General features: G+C 44.4%; 1 protein-coding gene across 9 annotated transcripts in view; it reads left to right on the top strand.

Annotated features, from left to right (window-relative positions):
• The window catches only part of ATXN1 (ataxin 1), a 204,613-nt gene that overhangs the window by 22,018 nt on the left and 162,382 nt on the right, over positions 1-20,213 (top strand). For 2 of the 9 annotated variants that reach the window (XM_085220169.1, XM_085220172.1), the window contains exon 3: positions 10,342-10,438. The exons of 4 other annotated variants lie outside the window; for them this stretch is intronic. The gene's annotated coding sequence lies outside the window, so the exon portion shown is untranslated. Of the gene's footprint in view, positions 1-3,669; positions 3,769-5,949; positions 6,072-10,341; positions 10,439-20,213 lie in introns of all 9 variants that reach the window. 3 more of the 9 variants (XM_085220167.1, XM_085220168.1, XM_085220165.1) reach the window with 3 other exon arrangements.

The following is a 20,213-nucleotide window of genomic DNA, read 5'->3' as shown; positions in this document are numbered from 1 at the left end:
CTCTCTCAGGAAAGCATGCTGGCCCTTGCCTTTATGGAGAGATTCATCATTAACTCCTTTTTTCATGTCATTTCTCCTGCTTCCTTCATGTCCATTTTCAGCAGACTGACATCTTTGTTTTTCTCTGTGAATGGAGGTGCAAATTTTTTTTTTTTTTATATCCAGAATTCACTGTTGTTCTAATAAAGGAATTTATCCAAGTTACATAAAAAATGTGGTACAGTAGCTTGGTGAATTTATTTTAAAATTAATCTTTATGAGGCAGTGACTTCTGTAAAGTTAGCAAGCATGCTGCTAGTGCTGGTAGTTATGGCTGTTTTCACAGAACTCAAAGAGTTTGCTTGGAAAAATCATCTTTCTGAGTGAGAATAAACTACTGCTGTCAGTGTGGGTGGGAATCTTTCACTTCATATGACTTTTTAGGACATAATCATACTCCACTGGCCATTTTTTTAGATGCTGAAGTGTGGAACTGAAAAACCCTGTCTTTCATTATTTAGTTACTATGCAAATAATCTTTTTTTTTTTTTCTTTTCCTTTTTTTGCATTCTGCCTGAAAGCTTTTTCAAAATTCCACTGCACTCCCTGTAGATGGGCCCACAACAGAGGTCTTGAAAGTTTGGTGTAGTAGAATGTACATCGTCTCTTGCTTCATCACAAATTCACAGCAGCCCGCTGGCATGATAATGTGTAGTGAGCTGTGGAATTTTGCGTAATAACTGGAAATGTCAGACTGGCAAGACAGTGGAAAATGCTCTTCAGTAGCAGGCTTGAGGTGTACAGCATAGGGGAGTAAGGCCTTTCTCTGATGGTGGGGAGTTTGCAGGTAAGGCCTTCAGTCATTGCAGAGTTCATGTTGGACCGATGAATGACCATCACCGGGATTGTAGGAGTGCTGTCTACATGGTCTGGAGTACCTGGAGAGAAATGGAGCAAGGTGTGGCTCCTTCCTCTTGCCCTCAGCAGCAATGATGCATGGCGATAGAGGAAAGGCAGCAGGTAGAAGAGCTGCTGCTCCTGGCTGCCTTCCCCTGATGCTTTTGGGGGTCCTGCCCACGCGTGGTGGCAGGGAGGTGCCCCCCAGGGCCTCACTTAAGCAATGTTGTGCATTCTAGGGGCACCTAGGACTTGTGGAACCTTACTGGAGTTCATAGTGAACTCTATAATTAGCATGTTTTTAACTTGTATAGTACCAGGAGGCTGTTTCTGCTTTGCATAGCTTACTAGAAAAGATATTTTTAATTTCCTGCATGAGCACCTTGTATAGAAGAACATGTGCTGTGGCTTTTGTCAGGAAGACAGCATGAACTGCATTTTCCAATGTAAAGATCGGCAAGCGTGCAGTCTGCATCAAAATGCTTTTCCCAAGCATCCATTAGATCAGCCAGGGGAAAGTACTGCTGGATGTGAAGGATGCTTGTACCTTTGCTCAGGGCAAAGCCCACTCTTGTTCCCACTGGAGTCAGAGGAGCTTGTCATTGAGTTTATTTGTGGTTTAACCGGGGGAGTGATCTGAGAAGCCTTCCAGCGTGAAGGATGTAAAGTAGGAATGAATGGGAAGAGCCTTAAGTGAAAGGGAAGCAGTAGTCTAGGAGAAGGAGGGAGTCTGATAAAATCAGACAGTAAAACATACGCATAAAACTGCAGAACTTACTGTGAAAGAGTAGCTCTGTGCTTACAAGCTTGGCACAGCTTTAATTTTTACTTCGTCTGCTTGCTTCGGGCTTCCGTCTGCAGAGAAGATCCTGCGTTCCGCAGTGGTTGAGTCTGTGGTGCTCTGGGTCAGACAGAGCTTGCAGAGCCAGGGAAGACCTTCATGTTTTCATGTGCCTTCCCTGTAGAATTCACTGCCCTGGGGTGGCTGTGCTTGACCAGCATTCCAGATCAGTAGGGCATTAGAAATATTACAGACTATTAAATAAACTGTTGGAGTCTTTGACTGGACTAACTGTTGCTTTTAACAGAGTTGAGATTGGAGATCTTTGGGTCTGATGGGGTTTGGATGTAAACTTTGTTCATTTGGTTTTTGAAGAAGGAAGTGCTTTGGTGCTTTGAAGGGGAAAAAAAATGAAGGCAGTACTGCAAGTCTCTTCCTTAAATCAAAGTTTGCTATTTGAAATGGGAACAACTCAGCAGAACAGTTTAAGTAAACATTGCCATAACTGCTTATCTGAGACACTGGCATCCTCTCTTTTTGCTGTGCTGCTTTCTTGTGGTATCCTGGAGTCTCATATTTGTATGTTTGTTCTCACAGCACCACTTCTATAGGTGTATGTGTCTATGTCCATTTGCTAGTTGCCGCCCAATGTTGAGACTTTGGCTAGGAGCCTGCTCTAGCACTGTAGGTTTTCTGGATCCCCTCTGTGGCTGGGATTTTTCTCTTGGCTGAAAGGTCCTTCCACCCCGTTTTCTCTCCTGGCACGGCTTCTTCATTTGTTATGGGGAAAAAAACAGATGCGACCGTTCCTGAGTCATTTCAAGGTAGTATTTAGCAGAGAAGGTAAAATCAAGGCCAAGACAGCAAGTGCCTGATGCTGTCCAGTTGGAGCCTATGAGGGGTGTCAGTGATTATAGTATAAACGCCAGGAGAACTGCAGAAAGTCATGTGTGTGGGTGAGAGGTAAGGAATTAGGTGCTGTCCTCTACCGCCAGTGCCTGAGCATAAGATTGCATTTTTTATTAGTAGAAAAACTGCACCATATTGCACAAATGGCTTATTTAAAGCTTGAGTGTTTTTGCCTGTGTTAAAGCACTGGGTTTCTTATCCACAGAGCGCTGATCCATGTAAGTAACTTCTGTGCACTTAAGTGGGTAAGAGGAATAAAATCAATTAGAGAAGGAAAGGAGAAGGCTCCTCCTCTCTGCCAGATCTGTGATGCTTCAGGTAGCGCTGCATCAGGACATGGCTGATGATCTCAAGTGCATTTTGGTCATTAAAAGAAAAAAAAAAGCAAAAAAACAACAGTACTCCTTGTTGAAATGGTATTCAAAATGAAAAAGTTATTACACATAGAAATCCATGTATATTCTACTGCCTCTGTCAATCTAGCACACAGAAAGAGCTTCTCCACTGTTTGGATCTGCTCTTCTTTCATAATGGGCTGCAACTTGTTTACTAATGCTTGAAAGCATGTACACATCAAATAAATCTCTGGTATTTGGGCCATAGTGTACCAGCATTTTGCAAAGGGAAGATTAACCACACACTATATTAAGCTGTGATCCACTTTACTCTTGATTCCTCGCTATAGTAAATCAATCAAACCATCAAAGAACAACATTAGTGGAAGGGTTCCTCGGACAATAGATCTATTTCCATATTTATTTGCATTATTGTCAAGAAAAGGGCATTCAGAAGAGCTAATCTCTGTGGGACTCAGGCTATTATAAATTAGTCAAAGTGAGTTTTTGGGTGCAGAAAGCCAGCAACAGAATGAAATACTGTGGAGCTGCATGATATAGTGTGCATTATATTGCTGCAACAACTGAGACACAATACACTCGTTTTGACAGCCGGTGCTGTTAATAGATAGTCTTTAACAAGCATTATATTGGCAGATCTTACACAGACTGAATTTGCAGCTGTGACTCAAAAGACTTTCCTAGCGTGAAGCATCTTTATTGCATATCATTTTAGCTCTTTCCTGTTTTTACTCTGCTCTCTTTCAGTGAAAAGGTCAAGAAAAGCAGTAGCTCAGTGGCTGAGTTTTTCAGAAGTGCTTTACAGCAGGGAAAGTGGGGAAACCTCTTAAAGTGGTATCTTATTCAGTAAGTTTGGCCTTTTGTTCTTTTTCCCTCTTTATTTGTTGTTGAATTTTGTCCATCAAATTGATTAGAGTGACTTTTGAGGCAGCTCCAGGCTGGTGCAGAGCTCCTCCTGCCCCCTGCAGCTCTCCCCATCCCCCAGAGAAGCAGTCTTTGCCCTGAGAAACCTGTCAGCCCACCTTGCTAGGTGTTCTGGTATTGAATTGACTCTGTGTTTTCATGATATGACTGTCCATCTGCACTGCCCAAGGTTGGGTCCGTATTCAGAGAATTATCGCGTAGTTTCCTTGTGCCTCTTCCTTCACTTTCCCTGCATGTCTGTGTGCATGCACCCACACACTTGAGTAGTGCCTTCCCTTCTTCACTGCAGTGTAACTCATTGCGCTCTGAAGGCCGCTTTCTGCATCAGTGAGAGATTTTCAGCGCCCTGGAGGGAAGCTTTTGGGCCCTCCCTGAAGCAGTGGATGCGTATGTTTGATTTCACTTGCCCCATCAGTGTTGGGAATTAAAAAACCAGACAGCTGTATCCTTTATAGTAACAGAAATGGAGAAACAGGAATGTTTCCTTGATGTAGAAGAAGCCTTAGGGAGGGCTCTAAAGTGAAGGTCAGGGCCTTAAAAACTAAAGTGCTGCATATTCAAATTTAATTTATAACATTAAATTAGAACAGCTTATAAGTGCAACCAGCCTTAAGGATGCTAAGTATTGCCTGAGGAGGCTGGAAGGACTTCTGGCTGGCCAGCAATTCTTGCTGTTGGGCATGATGCTACTTACTGTAATGTTCTTGCACACCTGATAACTGCTGCATTTTTTGCAGGTGTGATTTTCTTTTCTCACATCTTTTCATGCCTCATTCGCTAACTCTTCCATTCTGCAAACTGGCAGGATGATGACAGGCAACTCCCTCTGCCTTTTGTGTTAGAACTAATCCTTGGGGTTCTTTCTAATGTGTCTCCAGAAATGTGTATTCAACTTAGGCTAAAAGCTGACTTGATTTGTAATACTAAAATGTGGACAGTGCAGATAGCTTTCTGAGTGTTCTCCTTCTCTCTCTTAGAAATAAATCATTGTAAAGGTGTATGTGAATGCTCCCACAGTTTTAAGCTCTCTGTCACATTAAAAACATTTTTAAAATACAGATGTACTTTGGCACAGGCTTAAATACGTTGCTGAATCCCTACGTTTGGCTTCTTTTAGCACACTTGGAATTTGACAAGTAACAATTACATGACCGTTCAGTTAACAGGTTGTGGTATTTGAATTCTCTGTCTTGTGCTTTTCCTGCTTTGGAATGATTGACAGATTTTTATTTTGATTTCAGATTATGTGGCTTGTTTTACTTCAGTGTTCTTTTACTTAACGTATGATTTAATTAAAACTTGGTTACAGTGATTGATAGTTGCTTTATTTGATACCTGTTTATAGACATCTTATTCATTACTTTTTCCGTGTGCCGATATTTGTCACAAGAAAATGATATTATTTCTTTTGTCAATGGAAATGAGGTTGTAAATTACTGTAATTTTGGGATACATTGCTGGTATGAGCAAACAGTATTCCCTCGGTGAGTTTTCCACTGTGGAAACTTGGGCTACGTGTAATACATGCTAGAGAAGACCTACATTCTTCTGAAGAACAGCACTGTGTGGCCTCAGCCCCACGTACCTTGGTGCAGCCACCTGCTAGCTTCTTCCCAGATGGTCTGTGGGCGGCAGCACGAGGTCCTGAGCCAGGGGTACCCCCCGTCGCCAAAGATGAAGATGAAAGCAATAGAGATGTGTGACTTGATAGTTTACTGACAACTACAAAAGAGTTCAGCAAAACTGCGACTGAGAGTTAGCTGTGGGAGGAGGGAGGATGTGTTCTTCCCCGCTAAAATGGTAGCATTCACATTCTTGGCAGCGTCGTGGAGCTCGGCTATAACTTCTGGTTTACATTTTAGCAATATACTAAATAGCATATAATGTTTAATTCCGGGTTGCGTTACACAACGGAAGGCGATTGCCTCAGTGCAGCACATCTGCGTTGTGAGAGGAAGCTCTCCTGGGAAACAAGCACATCTTCCGCTGAAGTCAGAGCGAGGCGTGGGCCGGGCATTGCTATTTTGGCAAGCAGGGAGTCAGAGCTGGAAAGCTGCCTCACCTTTCGCTTTCCATGGAACTTACCCTTTCTCCTTCTTTCAGGCACCAGCTGCTGCCCACTTGTTCTGGTTCTGGGGATGCTTTTAGTGGTGGATGAAACCGTCGGCCTGGGATCTGGGAGTTGTGATCTTTGCTGCATAATGTATTTCTGGGCCGCGAGCAGGGTAGGTTGTCAGGGAGAGGTAAGGAATGCAATCTGAAAAACATCTGGAAGAGCTAAGAAAATGTTTAAGGGGAAAAAAAAAACCACCTCTGTTATTGAATCTCTGATAAGTAGCAGTGGTCAATGATAGGTGCAGAATTCCTGTCATTTTTATACTGGATCTCACTTCACTACTTCTAAGCCTCTCTCTTGCTGGAAGCAAGAACTCAGGCTCAAGCTCCTCCTGCCATCCTGAAGCGTGGTTATCAGTGCCCCTTTTCCTTTTATTATCAGCGTGCTTTATATTTTCATGGCAGTAGTTAGCACAGACTTTCCAATGGTGCCTGTGGCAGTGTAATTGGTCTTCTCTGTCTGACCGAAATGAGATTATTCTGTCTTTACTAGGGCACACTTCGGCTGCTTTCTAACACGGCTCTCTTTTAGACAGGCTGAGGGCTCAGTTGGGCAGGTTGTTATGTGGGTGCAGAGAGTTTTACCAGGCATTATTCAAAGTGGTTGTTCATGGTTTACTGTTAAATTGCAAGTCTGTTGTGAGTGAGATTCCCGAGGGATCTGTCGTGGCTGTAGTAATACTCATTGTTTTCATTATTGAAATGGCTGTCGAAGCAGTGAGAGCAGTGATTAAATTTACAGAAGATAAGAAGTGTGGAGAGGGGTGCAGGTTCCTAGGATGGCAAAACTGAAGTTCAGACTGGCCCTAACTAACTGGAGGAATGGTTTTGTGGGGAAAAATTATGGGGAACAAACCTATAAGCACTGTGTATAGGTGAGGAAGTGCCCATGCGTGGCACAGAATGGGGAATGGCTGACAATGGTCCTGCAGCAGAAGGCCTGTGGGCTGGGGTGGGGCTGTGCTGCGGGCAGATTGGCCTGGTTTAGTTGAAGAGGGTATTAAAAAAATCACAGCTGGCTTCCAGACTACCAGAGGAAACCAGCCTGCAGCGTGTCCTGCTCTCCTCTCTCCCGGGAGCTATGCTGCTGGGGCTGTGCTGAGCTGGTGGCTTTGCCCTCCCTCCCCTGCATGCCTGGGCTCCCACCCCGCTGCTGGCATCCCTGCCTCGGCATGGGAAAGAGGCCCAGCTTGACTGCTCCCAAACCTGATCTGTGCTCACAGGACAGCGTGGCTGTGAGTAAAGGGATTGCAGAGTGAGCTGTTCCCCAGAACAAGCATCGTTCTGGGATATGTTGAGAAAATATCTGAAATACCCCATCCGCTGGGTGTTGGAAGTGGCTCAGCACCCAGCTTGGGGTACAGCACTGTGAGGAGCCAGCTGGATGGCGTCCAGAGAAAAGGCAGTGAAAGCGATCAAAGGTTTGGGAAGCACCACCTGGGAAGGAAGATGAAAGAATTGGGATTGTTTAGTCTATAAAGGAAGAAGGCCAATAAGAGGCATGAGAGCAGTGTGCAAGTATGTGGACGGCTGCCGCGGGGAGGGAGGAAGGGGAGAGACTGAACTGCTGGGGCTAGGATGAGAGGAAATGGCCTTCATCTGAAGGTGGCAAGTTGTAGGTAAACATATAAGAAAGCTCTCAAGCAATAAGGGTATTTTGGTGCTGCAATCATTTGCCTTTGAGAAGGCTGTGGAAGCATCATCACTGGAGGGTTTTTTTATAAAACAGACAAACCTCCTCCAGGAGTATTTTGGGCACTGCCTTGGGGAAGGAGGTGGAATATATGCCTCTGAAGGTCGTTTCCTAGGGAATCATGAATAACATTTTTTGTGCGTGTGTGATCCTGTGAACTTAGGTAAACTGCAGTAACAACAAATAACTCAAAAGATAGTGGCAATTCATTATTGCAACACATCAGTGGTAAATAGACAGCTGATTTATGCACAAAAAGTGATGATGATATTATCCTTCTGCTCTCTGTTCTAGCTGAAAAAAAATTCTGTGAGTAAGCTAATTTTACTGGAACGTTTCAAAAGGCTGTTCCTGTAAATACATTGCTCGTATACAGAAATAGAGGAAGTGATGTTGCTTGGCTCTGCTTGCCGAAATATTGTGCAAACGCAATCAGTACCCGCTAATGCACAGCGTGGCCGTAGTAAAGCCAGCGGCACTCTGTGAGGCACAGCGCTTTTACACTACAGCATGGCGCTGTATTTTCAAGCTAGATGTTTGTATGCTTGTGCATTTGCTTGACGTGGAGTTGTGGAGCAGGCTGAGCAGAATCGGGCTTTAATTACCTCATTGCTATCTGTGTGTGAGCTGTTTGTCGTCGTCTTGTTACAAGTGCATGAGACAGCAATTGGAGAGCAAACCTCAAACTCACCCTTTGCTGCTGGAGGGAGAAGAGGCTTTGGCAGCTCCTGCAGCTACTGGGAATGCATCTCCCCATGCACTTGGTGTTCAGGGGTGGAGGAGGTGCTCTGTGGCATGGTGTGACTAAAGGACTGTCTGGTGGTTTCCCTGCGTAACCACTCCTCCTTTCATTCTCTTTGGAGGATCACCTTAGTGACTTTGCCAGTTTCTACAGGTCTCTTGAGGCCTTTTAGCTGAGTTTCTGCTATAGAAGAAAAATGTGGGTGGTTTTTTGTGTTGTTTTTTTTTTTTTTTTTGAAAAAATGGTGTTGTCCCGCCAGACCCCAGGTTGCTGGGCAGTGCTGGGAGCAGATCTGTGCTGGTAAGAGCAAACTGAGTGGTAGAGGTACTGCAGGACACCTGTAGGAGTGCCATGACATTAGACAGCACTTCTGTGCTGTGTGGGTGACGGAGCCCTGGCACAGAGGCTGTGGGGTCTCCTCCTTGGAGATCTTCAGAAGCCGCCTGGACGTGGCCCTGGGCACCCTGCTCCAGATTGCTCTGCTTGAGCAGAGCTGGGGCCAGGTGGGAGCAGAGGACCCTTGCAGCCTCAGTCATCTTGCAGCTGTGTGAAACTCCTGAGAAGGTAGGACTGGGTAGTTTGAGTCTGGTTCTCAGAGCTGTTCCCAGCTTCACAGCCCCAAGGGCTATTTTGTCGCTGTCAGCCCAAGACCAGCAGCACTGACAGAGGACGGCGCAGAGTTACTGTACGCCCAGCATGGATTTAGTGAGGCTTATTGTAATCCTGGCAGGATCCACTCTAACTCGGAGTGGTCAGACATCGCCACGCTGATGTCCACAGTCGTGCAGCTCCGGCCACATGGTGCTGTGCGTACGCTGAGAAACCCACTGCTGTGGCAGTCCTCGTGTTTCTGTATCTGGAAGAACTGCCCCAAGCGCTCGAGAGCTGTGCAGAATCTTTCTTCTTCTGGTCTGCTGCTGCTCAGATCTGTGTTCTGATCTAGTGTGATAACAGGATGAGGGCGTGCATTCACACGTGCACGTATGTGCATGTATTTCAGCCTCTCGCCTTTTTAAAATTTGAAATACCACCATGCGTTTGTCTCTGTGCCAGTGTATCTGCCATGCATCAGTGAACTAACATTCTTCTTCATGATCTTTAGTGTCCCATCTCATGAGAAATGAATCAGCACTGCTCCTGCTGGGAAGGGTTATTCAGGGGGATTAAAGTTGCTGATTTCAATCGTGACTAAAATTGGAGAGCAAGAAACCTTTACTAAAACAGTCAGCCTCTAAATCATGATTTGCATTTACTCTTTTTAGGCATTGTATTTAAGGAAAATAATGCTTTCAGTACTTCTGGTAATTTCATGTCTTTTTTCATCTCAGACAACAATTTCTGCACGTTTCACCATTAATAAAGCCCAACATGTATTTCTGGGAGAGCTTCTGAATTTTCAGCTACTTTTTATAATCAGCAATGGAGTTTGCTGTTTAATAGATTGTATTTTTGTATATGACTTACATCAAGCTACATACAGTGTACATACATAAGTGAAAACAGACTTTCAGCAAAAATTCACAAAAAGGAGATTATGAAACATCTGGCACATAACCAAATGTTTCCTTAAATTAGGATCTGGGAAATAGGAGGAAAAGAAAAAAACAAACAAACTTGTTTCACACTAAAATTGACTCACTGCAATTAAGTGTAGTCGTTAAGTCAAACTTTTTTTTTGGTAACGATGATCTGAAAGAGTTCTCTGAATCATTGATCCTGATCTCTTCCTCACTGCTTTTGTTAAGAAGTTATTTTTGCTCCTATTTCCTTTTACATCTTTCTCTTACTTGAGCTAAGTGTTAAGCTTGGCCTGTTGAACACACCAGAGTAAAGAAGATTCTCGCTATGGCCTTGAAGAAGAACGGCTGCAGCTGCTGAAAGCCGATGTAAGATGTTGGTTGTGCCTGGTTTAACAAGTATAGTCAATAGCTTCTGTCGGTTCCAGGTCTACTTTTCTTCGAGACTTCAGCAGCAAGCACCTCACTTCCTGAATGTTGCTGTCAAGAGAAACTGCGTTTCAATAGATACAGCATCTGAATGTGGTATGGACTGTCGTAATCTGATAATAAAATGTGTCTGTTAGTTTTTACATTTATAAATGTGTTTTTTATAAAACAAACCCTACCTACCACGTCCACATGCTTGTGCATCTGTATAGGGATTAGTGTAATGTACGTGAGCTAGCACCCATTCCTCCCAGGAGGGCATGAAGCTCCTCCTGCTCTGTGCTCAGACCTTGGCCTGCTCCTGGGCAACCAGCCTGGAGAGGAGGGGAGCTTTGGTGTGCGATAGATACACTTTGAAGCACGAACCTGCTGAAATGTGGGTCTTTGGGGGTAACCTTTGAGCCCCCCTTTCTTAATCTAAGGAAGTGGTTCATTTCCAGTTCCCAGTTGTGTTCTTGGATCTCGTGAAAGTGACTTTGTATTTCAAGTTCATCTAGTCGTGAACCAGCAAATGAGACTGAGCGCTGCTTAGAGATCTTAGATATTTTGTCTTCTGATGTGCTGCAGCTACATAAACTCTCCTGGAAAAAGGCAGCAGAATGCTGCTTACTTCTTTACGCCCCTGTCTCTTCAGGACTGCAGAGATGGCTGTGGGTCGCGTGGAGGGCAGCAAGTTCACAGACACGTATGGGTCATGTGAGATAACACTGATCTCTGCTGGACTCTGGTGCTTTTCTTCTCAGAGAGCTTTGCAAACATCAGCTGAATGCAAAGATACAAGGCGGGCTCAGTGTTGTCCACTGTGTGCGTGAACTGGCAGTTCTTGGAAACTGGGGAAGGAATTAAGGGTGAGATAAATCTTCAGAGAAGCGCTCAGGCTGAGGATTGGGTGATTTTTCCTTTTCCATCTCTTTTAGCCATGACTTCCTCTGCTCCGGTGTTGCTCCTGATCACAGTTCACCCAGGGTAGGAATTACTGCTCCTGGCACACACTGTGCTGTTTAAGCAACACGAACCCTGTGCTCTATCACTTGTACTTTTGCCTTCTGCTCTCCTAGCTCGACTCCTGTCTGTCCTCAGCCACCTTTGCTGCGGGGTGTCACCCTGCCAGGCTGTCTCTCGCATCTTGGGTTGGATGGCTTAGTGATTTGATGGCTGCTTTTAAAAGCCAATGCACATAAATGCTTATATTACCAATGCACTGTGGCCGAATGACATATGAACCCTTTTTGCGGAGCTATCAGTAATTGTCATTAATTTGTTCTGAGGAGTTACATAGGTGCAGCACTTATCTGGACCTTGCTGAGCCTGCGCCCGAGCTGTGATGGCAATTTGTCAGTAATTCCCATCAGGTTAGCAGGCACTCTGTGCCCACGTGCAAATGGTGCAGTGTGTTTCAGGGATCGTCTGCAGAGAGCACAGAAGTGCATCAGGAGTTCCAAGAAAATCAAAGACCCCACTGAGTGCAAAAACCAGTGGCTAAATGAGCGCAGAGTTGTTTTTGGATGGCCAAAGCCCTCAAGGGCTAACAGGAAGAGCTGAGACTGTGGAAGAAAAGTCACACATCTGCTTTCAGACACTCAGTGCGTTTCTCTCTTCTAAGCAGTGGAAGCTCTGAGGCGTGCTCGTTTGTCCAGGTGTGAGGTGGGACAGTGCAGGGATTTGGGCTGCAGCCTGGTTCACAGCAACAACAGGGCATCAGGGCTGCGCTGAGCAGGGGCCTGCTGCCATTGGGCACAGGGAGCGAGTCCTCAGAAAATGGAAGTAGCAGCTAGCAAAGCCTCTTGACAAGACTAAAACCGACAGGAAATGAAAACTAACTTCGCCGTTTCTCTTACACGCTGACCGCCCTCCCCCTTTGCTGATACTTGCCCTGTCCTTAGAAGAGCAATTCCTTGGCCTCCTCCTCCACGTGGGCGCGCTCAGCCTACAAAAGCACGTGGCTGCAATGCAGAGCCAGACACTGCCATGGCTGGGTTGGGCAGGCATCAGCTCTTGTCCGGCTTGGCTTTGAACGTAGTGTGACTGGCATTGCCACTGTGAGGCTGTGTCTGAAAGCAGGGACGTGTAAAGAAGGAAAGTGCAGTGCTTTCCTCTCTCTCTCTCTCTCTCTCTGCCTGTTAATCTGTTACAACAGAGCTGTTGCTGTGCAGAGTGTGTGAGGCTCGGCAGCTGCTCCTCCTCGATGTACCTGCCAACTCCTGACACCTATAAATAGGGATGTTTTGAGGTGGGAGGGAGTAGACACACCTTCTGACTCCATTGAAATACTTGGGCACAGCGTGCTGATTTTGTCACGACAGGCTGGAAAAAATGAAATACTGATAATCTGTTTTGCCAGAATGTATGAGCTCTCCCAGATAGAAGCAGCTGCCACATATATGTGACTGAAGCAGATTTGCTTAGATTCATGCTAGTCATGCTATGAGCTGCACTAAAAGGATATGAAACAAGTCGTCTCTCATCACCCTCAACTATGTACCTTTTGCCAAGGTTTGTTTCTTAGAAATTACATGAACCTGGTGAAGCAGGATCCTGTGCCTAAAAATAGAGTATTTTACTTTCCATCTTACTCCTTGCAGGCAGGGTATAAATTTACCTCAGCCAAGAAGCAAGATGAAAGGTGCCGGGAGCTCCTGCTGACTCTGTCTTCATGTGAGCTGCTGACAGAAGGCTTGTCTTTTCTGACAGGGTTCAAAGCGAGGAACCGCTACTGCAAGCTGTGGTCAGGGTGGCAAGTTGCATTTTTGCACCTGATTTGAGGTCAGCTATGATCACATGGCTTTTTCTACCCAAGGACGCAATGCCTGGTCTCTTGGGGTTAAATGCTTTGCAGGGTTCACAATCCTATACAGAGATGGAGCTTTAAGCCCGGGAGCTTCTCAAGACGTAGACGAGCCATGCTGCTGTGGCTGCCTGCTGGCCAGTGAAGCATAAAGCACTGGAAGGCAGTGAGAGCGGCAGCAGCAGAAGAGCTGGCCACCGGCCAGCCTGAATGCCACGATCTCGCTGACAGCTTCCTTCCCTCCTTCCCTTCCTCCCCACCCTGCTGTCTGAGCCAGGCTGGGGCTGTCCCAGGGCACTCGTGTGTGTGTGTGTGTGTGTGTGTGTTGCTTTGCTTTTCTGTGCCTTTTTGCACGTGGATCTGTCTGCACCTGTCTACCAGCTGCTTTCCTAACCTCAGCGTGCAGGCTGCTTTGATTCATGGGATCTCAAGTGTATGCGCCAGCGCGCGGCAGCTTGGCACGGATGTTTTATTAGAGCAAAGGAGGCTTGTGTCCTGCAGGGCTGTTTTAGTAAAGACACGTCCCATCTGCTGCTTCTTATCACCCTTTTTATCTGTGCTGCTGACTCATGCAGTGTGGTCTGCTCAGCTCTCCCCTGCAGTCACATCACACTTTGAGTTACCTTTACTATGACTCACGCTTATTTTTTCACTGACAAGTCAAGCCAAAAACAAGTCAGTCTTGTCCCTCTCATCTGTGCAGTCCTGTCCTACCCTTTGCCCTCAAACCTTGTCTCTCTGTCACAAGCTCATTCTCCCCTGCAAGTAAGCTACCTGCAACTGAATTTTAAACAGTGGTATTTCGGCTTTTATATCCTGTCAGTGCTGTGCACTTGAGGCTTTTGAGATGGCCAAACCCAAGCTAAAATACCTCAGTTCCCCTTAGTTGCTTTTGCTGATGTGTTTGGTAGAGAATAATTATTTTTTAAAAGAGGTCTAAATTTAAAGAAAAAATGTATTTATTAATGTTTTGGTGTGAAATTTTGCCTTGAGACAAAATGTGTGTCTTTAAGAGACAAAAATGTGTCTCTTAATACCTAGTATATACACAGAATCAAAGCCTCTTGACTTCAGATTTGCCTGTGTTAGGCTAATTAGACCATGGTTTCAGACAACTCGTGCTGAGGTTTCCCTTGCTTGTTCTTGACTTGCACTTCCAGCATTGGTTCCTAGCCCATGGTGTGCATCCGCTGTGGACAACCTGTAAGTTGGTGTAATGGCGTTGAACCCCCCACTTGAAGTGCTGTTTTATGGTTTTAGTTGTGGAGTCTTGGCATTTCTTTCCTTGAAGTGAGAGGAATTTTGCCAGGGCCTTCTTTGTGGAAGTTTTGTACCTTTGACCCTTTCCAGTACTGAGATCCCTACATCCTTTTCAGAGGAGCTGCATGTGGGCTCCACTGAGGAGGATGAGGGCAGGTGATTGGCAAAGCTTGCTATGTGGTTTGCTCGCGTGTTGAGTTCTGCTTTTCACTGTCCTGAGCCCTTAGTCACATTCAACTTACGTTACAACTGGCAGCCACTTTGCCTTGAATAAATCTTGTAGAATTGGGCTTGTGCATTGCTGTTGAGATAACTACCTTTATCACATTGAAACTGGCCTAGAAATGAAGGTAGGAAATCCCAGGAAAATGTCCTAGAACAAGCAAGTCAGGGGGAGGTGACAGAAATTTTTACTCCTATTCTTCTAGCAAGAGTCTAGACAGATTTAGATTGCTGTGTCAATTATCTAGGAACAAAATCAAACTTTTTTTTATCAGTGGCCCAAACAAATGATGAGAATGCTGTAGCATTCTTTTAGACCAAACTGCTTAAAATTTTTCCAAGACCAGGCTGTTCTTGCCAGCCTCACCCTTCTGAGATGGGGGAAAAGGCCCTTCTGTACCTTTCTGCAGCAGGCTGTGTTAGTTAGATGTGGTAGCATCCTCTGTAAGGAACCAGACACCGCTTCAGCACTTACGTGATGGTGTGCCTGCTGAGCAGTGGCTGGGGTGGCCCGGGCCTTTTGCTGCTTGCAATCTGGAAATACTGGGAAAGTAGTAAGTGCAGAACTTCACTCTTCTGCAGTGCTGGAGTTGGCTGTTTGCTTCTGTGTCTGGGTAGGTAGACTGTGTCCTCTTCCTTTCACATCTCTCCTTCCTGTTCAGCTTGAAAGTTTGGCAGTTCTGTGAATTGCTGTTGCTGGGTGTCCCCTTGGGTGTCTTGCCAAGCTTTGTTGGTCCCTGGTGTAAATAAAAGGGGCTAATCATGGTTGTAAGCAAAATAGTCCATTGTTTCTGAAAAGCATCTTGTTTTCTTGTAAGCTTGAATACATTCCATGCCCCAGTCCTCAAGCATACGGCCATCTTGCTGAACGCATGGTGGTATGAGTAGGAAATTGGGGTCTCTTGTTTGAATCTTAAAGTCTTTGGAGGTTGTGCTGCTGCCTCTGCAAGAACACGGCCCTGGGTCATCTATAGGACCAGACTGTGACTCGTTGCCAACAAGGTGCTGAGGTACGTCCCAGCCATGCTGTGTGGTGTGGGGGAGATTGATTTTATCAGTGGAGGTCCCTCCCCCAGGGCTCATGTGCCCTTGGGAGAGGGTGCCATGGGGAGACTTCTGCTTTTTCTGGTTTCACTCGAGGTGGGAGGGAGGGAGGTTGGCAGAGCCAGACAGCGTGCCTCCTGCCTTGGGGCATGGTGCGAGATCGGCGCGGCTTAGGTTTACTGTGCAGCTCGTTTTACCCATATGCAAAATAGATGTGTAATGATACTAGGCTTTGTTGTGGAATTGAGCTTAATTAATTAATTAATTGATGTTTGCTAAATGCCTTGGGATCCAGGAATCACTGCATGTGCCCCAGAGCAGCGCAACACTTTGAGGTTGGAATCATCTCATCTCGGATGCTGAGGTTTTCCTAAAGCAGAGGATCCAGCCCTTCCCTGCCCATCTCATCTCTGGTTTTCATGCCACACATTACTTCTATGGCTTGCTCCCTTTGACTTCTCCCTAAACAAATAAATAAATAAACAATGTGCTTAATGCAGTCGGCACATAAGGCCATTGCCAAAATAATTTCACAAAGCAGCAGAGCTGGGTTGCCAAGTGTCTCGTCTTTTATATAAAGCATTTTTCAGGAAGCAGAGTTGCACAGGGGAAAAAAAACAACAACAACAACAAAAAAAACCCAAAACCAACGAAAAATGATGAAAATGTTATAAAAACTATCACTGCAGTAAGAAACATTTTCTTCCCCCACAGGGAGAGTGTCTGGGCCATGTCATGGTAGGATCAAGGGAGTCTATTTTTATTTCATCTTAAAGGCCCCTCTCTCATTTCATTCCTGCACTCCCCCTCCCAAAGAGCAGCTCTTCACTGTGCTGGCTTGCAGAGCTGTTAGATTAGCGTTCAAAGGCAGGGCTGTGGGATGGTCGTCTTGTATGCGAAAATATTTACCAGTGGATTTTGGGTGGAGAGAAGGCTGTTTAAACAGTGTCATTGCCAGAATGTTTATTAGTCTGATATGATTAATGATTGAGGAAAGTGAGTGGAGATTTTTTTTGCAGGGAGTGCGAGGAGGAGGCGATGAAACCTTAACATCAGAAAGTAGAACTGCATATTGTAAACGTGTGTTTTTGTTGAAGGGGCTTATATATGTATATACATAAACTTGTATATGTGTTTAGCGTGTGTTCTCTTATCTTGGTCAATGCAAGCTGTTTTGGATTGGCTATGGCATGTCTCCAACCAGAGCAGTCTCCCATGGGAGTTGCTGTGTTCAGCCACAGGATCTGCACCCGGTGAGCTGCCTAGGGCTGGTTGGACCTCATCCTCCAAAACTAAAGCTGTGTTTTGGCAGTGTGCTGTCTTTAAGTATCAGCCCTCCCTACAGCATCCTCAGCGCTGTGTGCTCGCAGGTTGTAAGGCCGGTGTGTGCTTACAGTGTAAATAGTGACATCGTTTCTCGAGCTGGTATCAGAAATAGGGAATGGGAGCTATATTGAAGTTACAGAACAGAGTTGAAATTGGCTTTCTGAACTTCCCCCCATTCTGGTATTTAATCTAACAGTGTCACTAAGATCATTTCAGCCTCACAGCACAGTCCTCCCATGCTATAGCTGCCATCTTAACGGAATATAAGTGTAAACTGTATATAATACTGTTTCTGTCCCTATCCATCACGATTCATTTGAACTCCCATCACATAATTAACACAGTATGCATTAGCTGTATGTTCATTTGTCCTATATTTTGTCAAGAACAAATCAGCCATAATCTGATGGTAGGAACAGCTTCTGCTTTGGATTCTTAACGCCTCTATGTGAGCAACCTAAAAACTCATTGGCAACGGGTAATTTGAAGTTAGTAATGTTAGATAATTTAAAAATCTTATGAACAGAAACTCTTTTCTGTTGTCCCCTTCCTTCATCTGGGAGGGAAATTTGAATTTTCTGTAGTGCTTTGTCAACATCTCTGGATGTGGTATCAGTGGGGGAAGTCCTCCTATACAGTCCTATACAGCTTGTTGTAACAAGTGCTGGAATTTCTCCAGGATTGTGCTGTGTCAGCAATGGGAACCCTTTAATAATACTTTTTCCTCCTCCTTGTAATTACATGGTTCTAAAGTCCTACTCTTCTCCTTGAGTTGCAAGCACTGGAATCTTCACTACTGCTAGTAAGAATGCTGGCTTGTGCAAATCAATTAAAAGGGTAGTGCTCAAACTCAGCTGTATGTGATGTCTTTTCAGATTGCAAGTCGCTTAACATAATTCCCAGGTTAAAAGAAAAGCATTGTGAGCAACAGTTCTGCTGTACGTTTTTATAACCAGTGCAATGATGGTATTCCTCAGAAATTTGCTGGACAAAAATTGTGAATCAATCCTGTATGTGTTATGTAAGCAGTATTTCAGATGAATTTCTGAATCAACAACTTGTGTAGTCGTTAAAAAATACGAAAGTGAAAGTGGTATTAGCACAAAGAATGAAAACGTGATCGAGAACCCTTCCATTTTTATTTAAGCACAGATGGTGTGGTGGTGAGCATAGGAAGAACCTGAATCAGTCAGAATTGTACAAATGTTAAGCTTGCAGTGCGCTCTCACGTTGCCTCTTACTTCTAGTTTTTTTTTTCTTTTCATTGTAGATTTTTTCTTCTTCAGCATTTTGCTTATATTGTCAATATTGCAATGTTTGTTCGGCTCCGACCTGGAAAGGTATTCGATTTTGCAGCTGACATTTATTTGCAGGGTCACCTTTTAGTCTCTGTGTTATGTTGCCATTCCTCTGAACCATATATCACAAGCAATATAACCTGCTAGCTAAAAGGTCTCAGAGAAGATCGTTCCTTTCCCTGCCCCCAGAAAAAGGCAGATGGAGGATGCGAGCTTTTATCAGTGTGCCGAGACATAAGAAACCTTTCAGACCACATCTGGTTGAAGTTTTTCTAGTATTGTATTGTACTTCTGTTACAAAGTGTGTGGCTTCACTGGTTTGGGTGGTTTTGAATCTCTTAAGAAGTTTTTACTGCAATTTTTCTCTGTTGCAATGTTCTCCTTTGTATATTGCCAGCAGTTATTCCTTTAGTACTAGGAGCAGAGGGTACTGTGTCTTTGAATGTTTTGACACTCATTGCTTTAGTTCTTGAGTCACATCTTATGTAAGTCTCTTGAGTAGGTTTCAGGTTGCTATTTAGAGGTGATGATATGCCTCTTGTATAGATACCATGAAGGCAAGGAGCTCTAGGCATTGATTGTCTTGCTCTCTTTGTACTCATTATGTTTTCTCGTGATTTTCAATGTTTTTTTATTTGTATGAACAGTCATGAAAGGCAAAAGGTGAGAAAATGAATTCTTGGGAAATGTGTCCCCTTAATTGCCGAGGCAAATATTTACATCCAAATGTAAAATTTTGCTGGTTATCTAAGCGAGTTAAAGAGAAGAAATGGGTATTAGGCCATTCCTGTTAAGGTGCTCTACTATGAATGCAGGAATGTAAGACCAGGTGTTTAGGTTTGAAAGCTTTATGTAACATCAAAAGAAGGAAGTGGAAAGAGGAAGAGAAAGAGGGAGGCAAGGAACAAGTAATACGTGGCTTGCGGGGAAGCCTCAGATATTCAAAAACTCTTACTCGAGGCTTGAACTTTTTCAGCTTTTTTGAATGTCAACTTCCATTCTCTATGACTTTTTATCATAATCTTTAGGCTTCCCTTTCTTTACTTTTCCTTATAATTCTCTAAGCTGAAAATGTAAGGGGAGAGCAAGAGAGCGTGAGTGCTGCTTACATTCTCACATTATCAAGAAAGATGAGGGGTAGATAAAAAATCAAATTTGTGAATAAAACCAAAAAAAAAGTTCAGAACTTGGACCCACTCCACGCGATGGGAGATGCTGTGAAGTTGTGTGCTCTGTTTGTATAAGATGGTCAGAAGGTTATTTTCTTCTTGCTTTAGAAAGAAAGCTGACTCTGGGCCTACTTGAAATCTTGCAGGATTTGCTAAAAATCATGGGAATTGGTGTCAGAAGTCCAGGATGAATACAGCACATAACTCTAGATGATTGTTTTGGCTCTCTCTCTTCATGCTTCTAAACTGCTTCTGTTAACGTGCTTGTTACTAGGGCTGCAAGATGTCTTCAGAGTCTTCATAAGGTTTCTTGAAATCGTCTGCAGAAAAAAGATTTAGGATCATGTTCTTCATGAAACGTTTTTAGAGCTCACACAGTGTTTTCTCTACAGTCATCAGAAGCACCAAAACGTCCCATCGTGAGCTTTTTACTTTTTTCAGTGGATATCTTGCCAAAGAGGAGCGTGGACTTGAAGCTTATCGTGAGTTTCTCTTGGTATTTGAGGCTTGTTGTGTACGTGTACAATACTTGTTTGACTTGTAAGTAAAATACCGTGTATGGTTCCGGGAGTGGATCGTTTCAGGGTTGTAAGTGTACGTTACAGCGCCGTGTACAGTTCGTACATTACAGTGTACTTTCATGTGTAGTCTCATACTGTTTGCTGTGGTGGGGGCATTGCTCTCTGGTACTAGCAGAACTTTTGGGTTTTGTTGGTAGTAGTAGTGATGTGTGCTTGCCTCACCAAAAGTCTGCTGAGTGGGTGTTT

The sequence above is a fragment of the Meleagris gallopavo genome, chromosome 3 (genome assembly GCF_905368555.1).
Source record: "Meleagris gallopavo chromosome 3, MGAL_WU_HG_1.1, whole genome shotgun sequence".
Taxonomy (NCBI): domain Eukaryota; kingdom Metazoa; phylum Chordata; class Aves; order Galliformes; family Phasianidae; genus Meleagris; species Meleagris gallopavo.
This window is presented reverse-complemented; position numbering and strand designations above follow the sequence as displayed.